Source organism: Macrotis lagotis, chromosome 1, assembly GCF_037893015.1.
Source record: "Macrotis lagotis isolate mMagLag1 chromosome 1, bilby.v1.9.chrom.fasta, whole genome shotgun sequence".
Classification (NCBI taxonomy): Eukaryota; Metazoa; Chordata; class Mammalia; order Peramelemorphia; family Peramelidae; genus Macrotis; species Macrotis lagotis.
The window spans coordinates 294,743,752-294,755,554 of record NC_133658.1 but is presented as its reverse complement, the minus strand read 5'-3'; the positions used below and the strand labels follow the sequence as shown (position 1 = coordinate 294,755,554).

The 11,803-nt window shown below is 38.3% G+C and overlaps 1 pseudogene; it reads right to left on the bottom strand.

Moving 5' to 3' along the window:
* Positions 1–11,042: 11,042 nt before the first annotated feature.
* LOC141516808 (large ribosomal subunit protein eL24-like) lies at positions 11,043–11,529 on the bottom strand (annotated as a pseudogene).
* Between the last annotated feature and the right edge of the window lie 274 nt (positions 11,530–11,803).

Genomic DNA, 11,803 nt, shown 5'->3' with positions numbered 1-11,803 from the left:
AACATGCATATTTGAGTATAAACTAGCAAAAAATTTTATTTGAAGATGACTCGCACAAAATTGATCTCATCTCTGGGAAATACAGGGATAGCCAGAAAGCTAGCAATTCAAGGGTTGAGATTGAGATGAAAGGAGATAGGTTGGGAAGATATTTACAAGGGATGACTTGCTGGTAGGAGGGCAGCTTTAGAGTGGGGGGAAGAGGATCATAGTGGGAAATGAAGGGTGATAAAAAAACAAAAGTATCAATTAAAATAAGATTTTCTATTTATTTATGTGAATAGGCTTGGAGAGGTCATTGTAAGGGTGCCTCTCCTGGGTATGAAATTAGACACAATAACTTTTTTTGCGAGAAGAGGGAGAGGTAATCAGGGTTAAGTGACTTACTCAGGGTCACATAGTTAATAATCAATTGAGCTAAAGGTCCTTCTGATTCCAAGGTAGGTGCTCTTTCCACTGCACCACCTAGACACCCATGATTCAATGATTTGTAAGTTCCCTTTCAACATGAAGATTCAATGCATGCATTAGTTGAACATTGTAATTACAGGTCACCTTTTTTAACTAATAAATCTCATTAACCATCACAACTGCTTCTTTATCTATAGCTCTCTACAATTCACAAAGAGTTTTTCCTCACCATGAGAAAGACAGAACTAATCAGCATTAGAATAATATGGCCTGAGGGTTTGGAGGAATGTAGGGAAGACTGGTCTTTAATGATGCCATACTGTTTAGTCTACAGATCTTTCAATGATGCTTCATTCTTCAGCTTCATCCTTGTTTCACAGGGGTAATCATGACATACTCATAGGCCAAATGCAGACCAATTGCACTGTTCAAATTTATGTCTCAGATAGTCTAGACTGTTCCACAGCCTTGGAAGTCACTCCCTGAATATGCTAATCTCACTCCTACCTCTGATTATTTTGTGCCCTTGGAATTATCTCCTCATTCTTCTATGTTTACCCAGTTCCTACCCATTGTTCAATGCTTTAATTACCTTCTTATAAAGCTTCCTTCTCTTTTCCTCTTTGGCCTGTGCCCAGAAAGAGCCTGGCAGCATCCTGGGTTCATCACATGAAGTTTATGGTGATGAAGCTTACAATGAATGAGTTGCAGCAACAATGAAATGATTGGTAAAGTCATGGCTAAGTCTCCCATCCTTGAATGTAATCTTTATAATCTTTAAAAAGATAATTGGGGGTTGGGGGACTGGGGAGTTAGACACGTAGGGTCAGAGTTGGAAAGGAGAGAACTTATGAACAGAGAGTTTACTTGGCTCCTTGCAGAGGAATACTACATGTTTCCAAGACCCCTCCAGAGAACCACATGAACTGAGAGAAGGCTGAGTAGAGAGGCAGTGGCAGGAGAGGCAGAACTAAGAGACTCAGACTGAAGCAACACAAACTGGCAACTGTTGAGCAACAAGGGCAGCTTGATGGCATTCTTCCTAGAATAAGTCTCCTGGACCCAGTGGAGAAACCCCAATACCATGCCAAGTTCCTGAAGCAAACAGGAAGTATTGGACTAAATCCTTAGGACTCAGCAAAGAAGCTCCTGAGCCAATAAGGACCAGAAGCCAAGGAGCTACAAAGGACAGAACCACAATGTCATCCTTCACTGGTACTGAGTTATGCAGAGTGTACAGGTCCCCAGAGACAGGTTTGACCCTTTAGCACACTTAGGTACTTTCCCTTTACAGGAGACCCTCATGGCTAGACCATAATCAGTCCCTGACAAAAATGAAGCTCATCAGAGGAAAGGGTTGCTTGACTCTACCAACCTCAGGTGCTTGTCCTTTGTGGTAAAGAAGCTTCATCACCAGTGAACTTCAAGTAGTGATAAAGGGCTGATGAGTATTGAGGACCCTGCCAGGTCACTCCTGGGATACCTTCTACAATTCTAAGAGGAAAAGAGAAAGGAGGGTTTCATGGGAAGTGGGACAGAACCTTAGGGAAAGACTCTGAGTCTAAATCAGCCTGTAGAGAACCCTGGGAAGGCAGAGTAGCACAAGAGAGGGAGGCATCTTCACTGTTTCGGAGTTTGAATATTTTAGTTGTTGTTCTTCTTCCTCTTCTCTTCCTCCTCCTCCTCCTTCAATTTAATAAGTTATATCCTTTACTCTTTGTTTATATGAGCTATATTGAGTGCCTTGCTATTCTGAATGCTTATATGGGAACTAGAACCCTTTAATGTAGTGACCCAGACAACTCAAATTCTAATATTCCCAGGGGAAATAATGGATAGAGATATGGACCAGAAAAAGAAATCGTAAGAGAAGCCACTGAACTCCAACTTGGTCTGTTTAACTCCATGAGAGTCAGGGGTCTGGGTTATGAGTTACAGAGTGAGAGAAACACAGAATGCTAGTGCTAGAATAGGCTTTAGAGACTATTGAGTCAGGCTTTCTCATTTTACAGAGAAGGAAACTGAAGGCCAGAGGAGGAAAGTTAGTGCCCAAGATCACCCAGAGTTCTGGCAGAGCTGGGCAGGCCCTCAGCTCCCCAACCTGAGCTACCCCTTCTAATACTTAATTTTCTATTCTTCTCTAATAATCATTTAACTGATTGATTGCATTTGGCTTAACTCTCTAATAATACTGTAAGCCTTTCTGAGGTAGAGACAGTGTCTTAATTGTTTTTATATCTACTGCAGAACAGGACACAGGACTGAACTTACTATCAGTCAACCAACCAATCAAAAAGCAATTAAAAAGTGATGTGTATGTGGAATTAAACCCCATTCCTTTTAAGTGATATCTCCCTTCAAAGTTCTCCATTTTTCTACACATCATCAAAGATTTATCCTGTTGGCTTCCATGATCCCAAACTACCCTCTTTTCCATGCCAAATTTTCATTCCTTCTGCCGAAAAGTTCTCAGCTATCAAATAGGTAGGAAAGAAATTTAATCAAAGTAATTTTTACTGAAGTGTGAATCCCTGGTGGGTTGGGTATTTATATTTTAAAAAGAAGCTTGTTGAACTAAGTTAACTTCAAATTGACAGAATTCCTCAGAAATATGTATGTGTGTATATTTATATGATTTATATATAAATACACACACACATATATAAAATGTGTTAGCCCATTTTCTTTCCAAAGTTCTTTGTTTACTCAAATTCCTTTCCTTGCCCCTTGTACTTAAACCTGAAGAATATTGTCTTGATCTTCAACCCTTGCTTGAAGATCACCAGTCGGTTCCCATTTAGGGTCAGTCCTCCAGGGCCCTGCTGTTTGGTTAAAGGGAGAGGTAGAAAGGTTAGAGGTTGAAGGAGTTCTGACTTCTTGTCACACTCCTTAAAAATACTTCCCAATTGGGAGATTTTAGAGTAACAAACAAAATTGGACATAGAGGATGGAGAGATGTTTGGTTCTAGACAAATGAGGCTTAGCATGATTGAGGAACTGTGGAGAAATTAGGATTGACTTTTGTAATGAATTTGTGTTCTGTCCATACTCTGAATTCTTTTTTTTTACTTTTTAAAAATATTTTTATTTATTGTTAGATGTTTTCCAATTACATGTAAAAACAACTTTAGTAATCATTTATATTTTTTGTTTATTTATTTTATAATATTACAATAATCTTGTTGTGAGAATAATCATAAACCCTCTTCCCCCCCCAAAAAAAAGATAAGAAATCTCAAGAAATCTCAAATGAGAGAGAGGAAAAAAAGTGTATTTCAGTCTGTGTTCAGATAACAATGGCTCTATCTCTAGGATGGGTTGCCATCCCCATCATAGCCACTAGAGAAGTTGCTTCAATATTTTTCCCACAGTTGCTTTTACTAGCTGTATTTCCCTCTGCTCTATTCCTCCCAACTCCCTATTCCATTCTCTCTCTCTCCTTTCATCCTGACCCTGTTCAGAAGTGTGTTGTATATGAGTACCCTCTCCCACCATCTTCCCTCTCTTCTATAACCTGCTCCCCACTTTCCTCCCTCCATTTTCCCTTATCCCATTCCTTTCCTCTCATTTTTCCTCTAAGTTAAGTTAGATTTCTATACCCTATTAAGTGTGAATGTTATTTCCTCTCTGAGCCATTTCTGATGAGAATGAAGGCTCACTCATTCCCCCTCACCTTCCCCCATCCTACTCCATTGTAAAAGTTTTTTCTTGACTCTTATGTGAAATATCTTAGCCCCTTCTTCCTCTCCTTTCCCTTCCTCCCACTCCTTTCCTTTGTCACCCATTGATTCCATCTTTTTAATATACTATACCATTATTTCAGCTCCTTCCTGTGCTTTGTCTATATATGCTCCTTCTAACTGCTCTTATAAATGAGAAAATTCATATGAGCTATCAGTATCTTCTTCCCATGCAAGAATACAAACAGTTCAACATCATCAAGTTCCTTATAATTAGTCTTTCTTGTCCATTCCCTCTATGGTTCACCTGAGTCCTCTACTTGGAGATCAAACTTTCTATTCATCTCTGGTTGTTTCAAAAGGAAAGCTTGAAAGTCCCCTGTTTCATTGAAAGTCCATCTTTTCCCCTGAAAGAGGATGTTCAGTTTTGCTGGGTAATTGATTCTCATTGTAACCAAGATCTTTTGCCTTCTGGAATATCGTATTCCAATCCCTACGAGCCCTTAGTGTAGATGCTGTCAAATCCTGTGTAATCCTGACTATAGAGCCATGATAGTTGAATTGCTTATTTCTGGCAGCTGTTAGTATATTCTCTTTGACTTGGGAGCTCTGGAGTTTGGCTGTAATATCCCTGGAAGTTTTTCTTTTAGGATCTCTTTCAGGGGGTGATTGGTGAATTCCCTCAATTTCTATTTTATCTTCTGCTTCTACAATCTCAGGGCAATTTTGCTGTATTATTTTTTTTATTTATTATTACTATTATTACAATAATTTTGTTATAAGAGTAAATATAAACCCCCCTTCTCCCCCTGAAGATGTGAAACCTCAAGAATAGTGAGAGAGAGGGAAAAAAATGTACTTCAGTCTGTGTTCAGATTTCGATGACTCTGTCTCTGGGGTGAGTTGCTTTCTTTATCATAAGTCCACCAGAGAAGTTGCTTCAATATTTTAGAATTTTCTCTTTGATTTGGGAGTTTGGGGATTTGACTATAATATTCCTGGAAGTTTTTCCTTTTGGGATCTCTTTCAGGGAGTGACTGGTGAATTCACTCAATTTCTATTTTACCCTCTGCTTCTAGGATATCAGGGCAATTTTGCTGTATTTTTTTCCTTGAAAAATGAAGTCTAGACTCTTTTTTCTGATCATGGCTTTTAGATAGCTCAATAATATTTAAATTATTTCTTCTGGATCTCTTTTCAAGGTAGGTTGTTTTTCCAATAAGATATTTCACATTTTCTTCTAACTTTTGGCTTTTTTGGAAGAGTTTTATTTCTTCCTGATTTCTTGCAAAGTCATCAGCTTCCTTTAGTTCCATTCTGCATTTGAAGGAGTTATTTTTTTCAGAGAGCTTTTTTTATCTCCTTTTCCAGCTGGCCAATTCTGCTTTTTAAGGCATTCTTCTCCTCATTTGCCTTTTGTTTTGCTTTTTCCATTAGGCCTGAACTGGTTTTTAACAATATTGTTTTCTTCAGTATTGTTTTGTATTTCTTTCACCAAGCTATTGATTTGGCTTTCATGATTTTTCTCTTTTTTTTAGGTTTTTTTTTTGCAAGGCAAATGGGATTAAGTGGCTTACCCAAGGCCACACAGCTAGGTAATTATTAAGTATCTGAGGCCAGATTTGAACTCAGGTACTCCTGACTCCAGGGCCAGTGCTCTATCCACTGTGCCACCTAGCTGCCCCATTTCATGATTTTTCTGCATCTCTCTCATTTCTCCTCCCAATGTTTTCTCTACCTCTCTTAAGTGCTTTTCAAAGTCTTTTTTGAGCTCATCCATAGTCTGAGACCATTTTTCTATTTCTCTTGGAGGTTTTGGATATGGAAGCTTCGATTTTGTTGTCATCTGAGTGTGTTTTGATCTTCCATGAGACTAAAGTAATTCTCTATGTTCAGATTCTTCTTTTTCTGTTGTTTACTCATTTCTTCAGCCCAAGACTAATTTATGGCACTTCCAAGGCTTTGTGGAGGTTTTTTTGGGGGGACACCCCACTATGACCTTTATTCCTCCAAGGTCTTATGATCTCTTGTCTGTGCTTTGATATGTAGATGACCACCTCACTTCCCTCTGCCCCAGAGCTGTAAGGAGGGGTCCTGCTTGGCTACCTTAGTATGGAAGTCCAAACTGCAACCTGGATCTGAGTGTAGACAAATAGCAGAGTCCTACTCTTAGGGAGAGCAGAGAAATTTCTGCAGTCTTCCCTGACCCCCTTACCATCTGTGGGCTTTGCTCTAGGGGTGCAGGCTGCTTTCTCCAGATTCTTGCTGCAGGTTCTGTGGCCAGTTCTCCTTCACTCCATGCTCATTCTGGTGCAGCAGAGCGCCTTCAAGCTGTTTCAGGGCTGTGCTGCAACCAGGGCACTTTCCAACTCCCGGTCCAGGTGAAACACACCTTTCCCATGGAGCTTCTAAGTTATCTTGGACTGGGAAAATGTATCACTCAGTCTTTCTGTGGGTTCTGCCCCTCTAAGTTTTGGCTAGAGTCATAATTTGTTGGCTTTTGGAGTTTTGGGGGGCAGGAGTTCCCGGGAAATGCTGTCTTCATGCCACCATCTTGGCTCTGCCCTCCTGTATTGTTTCTTGAAAAATGAAGTCTTGGTTCTTTTCTTGGTCAAGACTTTCAGGTAGCCCAATAATTTTTAAATTTTCTGTCTTGGATCTCTTTTCAAGGTCATTTGTTTTTCCAAGGAGATATTTCAAATTCTCTTTTAATTTTTGGTGGGTTGGGTTTTTTTTTTGGTATGGTTTTATTCCTCCCTGAGTTCTTGCTAAGTCAGCAGCTTCCTTTAGTTCCATTCTCCATTTGAAGGAGTTATTTTCTTTGGAGAGTTTTTTTAATCTCCTTTTCCAGCAGGCTAATTATACTTTTTAAAGCATTCTTCTCCTCATTTGCATTTTGGGTTGCTTTTTCCATTTGGCCTAAACTGATTTTTATGTTATTTTCTGTGGTGTTATTTTGTATTTCTTTCACCAAGTTGCTGACTTGGTTTTCATGATTTATCTGCATTACTCTCATTGTCCCTCCCAAAGTTTACTTTAAAACTATAGTTCACAAGCCCCCACCTGTGCATTTGCCTTTAACAATCCTTCAGAGGACATAATGCTCAAAGCAAAGGCATGTATAGAAATGTTATACAGTAAGAACATTATTAACAAAACATCCTCCATCCCTGTGGAACAGACCTTTCCTACAGAACTTCTAAGGTGTCTTGGACTGGGAAATTGTATCACTCAGTCTTTCTGTGGGTTCTGCCCCCTCTAAATTTTGGCTAGAGTCATAATTTGATGGATTTTGGAGTTTTGGGGGGAACAAGTTTCTGGGAATTCCTGCCTTCAAGTTGTCATCTTAGCTCTGCCCCCTTTAATCCACACTCTGAATTCTTGTTGAAATATTGTTATTTCCTCTGATGGTACAATGATATACCAGGAAAATCTGGAGAAGAAAACTCATATTTGTAGAATATATAGGTTTGAAGTGACCTCAAAAATATCTGAAAACTGAATCCTCTAGCACTAGAAAAGAGGGAATCAGAACATTTGTGTTTAACTTCAAGCTCTGCTATTAACTCATTCTGTGATCTTGGTTTTTCAATTATTCTCTCTGAGCTCAGTATCCTCTTATAAAAATAGGTTATTGGACTCAATAATGATGATGACTTTCAGCCCTTCTATGGATGGCAACATAGTGTCCCCTTGGCACTATCTTGTCAACTTATGGGTTGGGAGAGATGTCAATCCAAGTTGAATGTCTTCTTTGTGTCCAAAGTTTACTTTAAACTATAGTTCACAAGCCCCTACCAGTGCATTTGCCTTTAACAATCCTTCAGAGGACATAATGTTCAAAGCAAAGGCATGTATAGAAATGATATATAGTAAGAACATTATTAACAAGACATCTTCTCCACCACCACTAGGGCATATTTTCTGGCAAATACAAGCATGACATCAATAAGAAGAGCAAGCACACATATAGAATATAGCAGTAGAAAAGGTATTCATACTTCCTATACCACTGATTTTTCCCTTCCTGTGATGTTCTCATTATACTTCCTTACTGGGATCATGCTTTGGTGGGCTCCTCAAGTATACTTCTCTCCTCCATTCCACTGCACTCCACAGATGGGTTTTCTGGCCCCACTCTCTACTGGTGCAGTATCTCCTATCTGATCCTATGCTATATAACTTAATTTTCTTTTTTATTGATATTTTATTTTATTTTTCCAATTACACATTATGAAAGCTTTTCAGCATTCATCCACATGCATATACATATTTTTAAGTTACATAATTTCCTTTCACCCTCCCTTCCCACCCCCCTCCCCTCAGTGGCAAACAGTCTGGTGAATATTGTACATACACATTTGTGTTTAACATGGTTACAATTAATCATTTTCTGTATGAGGAATCAGGATTAAGGGAAAAGAAAGAAAATCATGAGACAGGAAAGAAAAACATAAGAAAAAATTTTAAAGAGTGAGTATAGTGTTCATTCAGATTCTATAGATTTTGTTTTGTTTTGTATAGTTCCATTTTCAGTGAGAGGAGAGGAGAAAGAAATCCCCTTCCCCTATCCCAATTTAAAAGATCCTTAATAGCATAGTGGATTTGTATTTGAGAAGAATCCAGTTTAAATCCTATTTCAGATATGTCTTCACATAAAGGTTATTTATCCTCACAAGAACCCTGTAGCAGAGGCAGATGTTTGAAAGTTAAATGACATGTTCAGGGTCATACAATGAGTAGGTTTCTGAAACTAGATTTGAACTCAGATCTTCCTGACTCCAGGACCAGTGCTCTACTCACTACACTCACCTGCAATGAGGAAGATCTGAGTTCAAATTTGATCATAGACTCTTTCCTAGCTCTTTGACCCTGAACAAGTCATTTAATCTCTGTTTCAGATTCCTCATCAGTAAAATTAGTCATTCAATGAGCATCTAATAACACCTGCTTTGTGCCAAGTACTATATTAGTTATGAAGATATAAAGACAGGCAAGAGACAATCCTTGCCTTCAAGGAATTTACAATTTAATAGGGGATTCAACAAGCAAAGAAATAAATATGAACAAGTTTATATATAAAATGGGAAATAATTAAGAAAAAGGACTAGAATTAAGATGGGTTTGAGAAAGGCTTTCTATATATAGAAAGTAGGATTTTTAGTTAGAATTGAAGGAAGCCAGGGAAGTCTGGTTGTGGAAATGAGAAGGGAGAATATTGCAAACATGGGGGGACAGTTTTAGAAAATTCTTGGAGCCTGGAGATGGAGTGTCTTGTTCAGGAAACAGTCAGGATGCCAGTATCACTAAACAAAAAGTACTTGATGGGGTGTAAGACATTCAAATGACTAGAAGGGTAAAGGTAAGGCAGCTTATGAAGGACTTTGAATGCAAAACAGAGAATTTTGTATTTGAACCCAGAGGTGGTAGGGAGCCACTGATGATAAGTGAGTATGAAGGTGACATGAATGAATCTCTGCTTTAGGAAAATCACTTTGATAACTGAATGGGGAATGGATTGAAATAGGCAGATCCACCAGTAGGCAACTGCAAAAGTTCATGTGTGAACCAATGAAGGTCTTCATCAGAGTAAAAACAATAGGGGCCGCTAGGTGGTGTAGTGGATAAAGCACCGGCCCCGGAGTCAGGAGTACCTGGGTTCAAATCCAGTCTCAGACACTTAATAATTACCTAGCTGTGTGGCCTTGGGCAAGCCACTTAACTCTGTTTGCCTTGCAAAAAAAAAAACCAATATCAGAAAAAAGGGTTTATTATATTTGAGATATGTTGGAAAGACAAACTCAATAAACCTTGGCAACAGAGTATCAAAAAAGCTGATCATTGGTTTCAAAGGCTTTAGAAAGGTAAAGAAAAATGAAGATTGAGTAAAGGTCACACGCTGGATTTGGCAATTGGTAAATTTGGGAGATCGTTTTTGGTGGATAGATAAGATTTGTAACCAGATTATAAGGGGTTAAGAAGAAAGTGAGAGTCCCCAATCAATTTGAGGCAACAGATAGAGAAGAGTCAAGGTTGACTGCAAGGCTTTGTACCTCAATGACCGGAAGGATTGGTATCTTCAGCAGAGCTAAGGAAGTTTGAAGGAAGAATGCATTAAGGCTAAATATAATGAATTTCATGTTAGATGTGTTCGTTTGAGATGTTGATGAGACATCCAGGTAGAGCTGTCTAGAAGTTGTTGGTGATCTGAACCTGGACCTTAGAAGAGAAATATCTTCATACCTGTATACATACATATATACATACATACACACATACATATTCACACACACATATACACATATATAAAACAAGTTAGCCATATAATCATAGAATTCAGGTATTGAAGAGAATCTTAGAAGTCACTTGACACAACCCAAATATCGAAGCAGGACTTCTGAACTTGGGGTCCATGGATTGATAAGGGATTTATGGATAGATTTCATAGGAATCTATGAACTTAGATTAGAAGAGCATATCTTTTTTTTTCCTAACTTGAATTTGAAACTTAGCAATTCTGAGTGTCAGCAATTAACCAGAGTAGTATTAGCAGTATCTGAGACTTTGTCACCAACAGAAAAAGATATTTTCATATCCCATTACAATTTTATAGTTATCTCAAAATGTCATTTATGCTTATTACTATAGTTATCCCTTCCACATTTGCGGGGGTTAGAGGCATTGATGCCCCTGAGATCTGGAAAATCCATGTAAAATTTTTTGGCCCTCCCTTTGTACTAGAGAAGAAGTCTGAATTATTATGGCACTAAAAGACAAAACATATTCATATCATGTAATACTATACATATGTTTTATGCATTTCTGAGTTTCTAAACTTTTTCTGTGTCATCCGGGGCCTTTACATGTCACCTGCAATTTCTGTAAAACTCTCTCAATATTCCTATTTAATTTCTTATTTTTTATGTCAACACAATTCCTTTAAATTTTATCTTACTTAATACAATTTAGTAGATAATTAACATTTTCCATCAACTCAGGGTCCAGAAACTTCCCAGGCTTCACAATTTTTTGTTTAGGTGCTGCCTTTGTAGGAACCTTAGTGACAGTTTTAACTGTCTTTCACTTAGTCTTTTTTGCTTCCTTGGCAGTTCTGATGGATCATTGAGCCTTTTGAACTTCAGATTTCTGGTTCCTCTTGGCCTTTATAACAGCAAGAGAAACCCTAGTGATGGCCCTCTGGAATTTAATAGCCTGTTGAGTTCTTTTGTTTTGAGTTTCTTCCCACTGTACCTTCTTGTACTTTCTCTTATACAGGACAGACAATTCAATTGATCTGATGAGGGTTCCTCTTTGAAAGGAATGCAGACTCACATTTTGCATTCAAACACTGGAAAACCTTCCCATCCATGTGGGCATAGCACCTCCAGTGACCTAGTTAGATCTTGTACCCACTGAAGCTGAAGTTGCACAGCTCCATCTTCTGTGAGAAGCAGAAAGATAAACAGGAAGAGGCCTCATTTAATTTCTTATGTCAATCTATGACATATACAAAACTATGATGAGGAAAGTCACAATGAGGGAAAAGATAACCATACTTTAAAATTACTATAGGCTTTAGATTAGATCACAAGTGATCGCAGTCTTCATTTATATAGACACTTGTTTGACTCTACATCAATTCTGGTCATCATTCAATCATTAAATCATGAGTGTACAACCTTTTATTTCTTCTGTGGCACATTACCCAACAA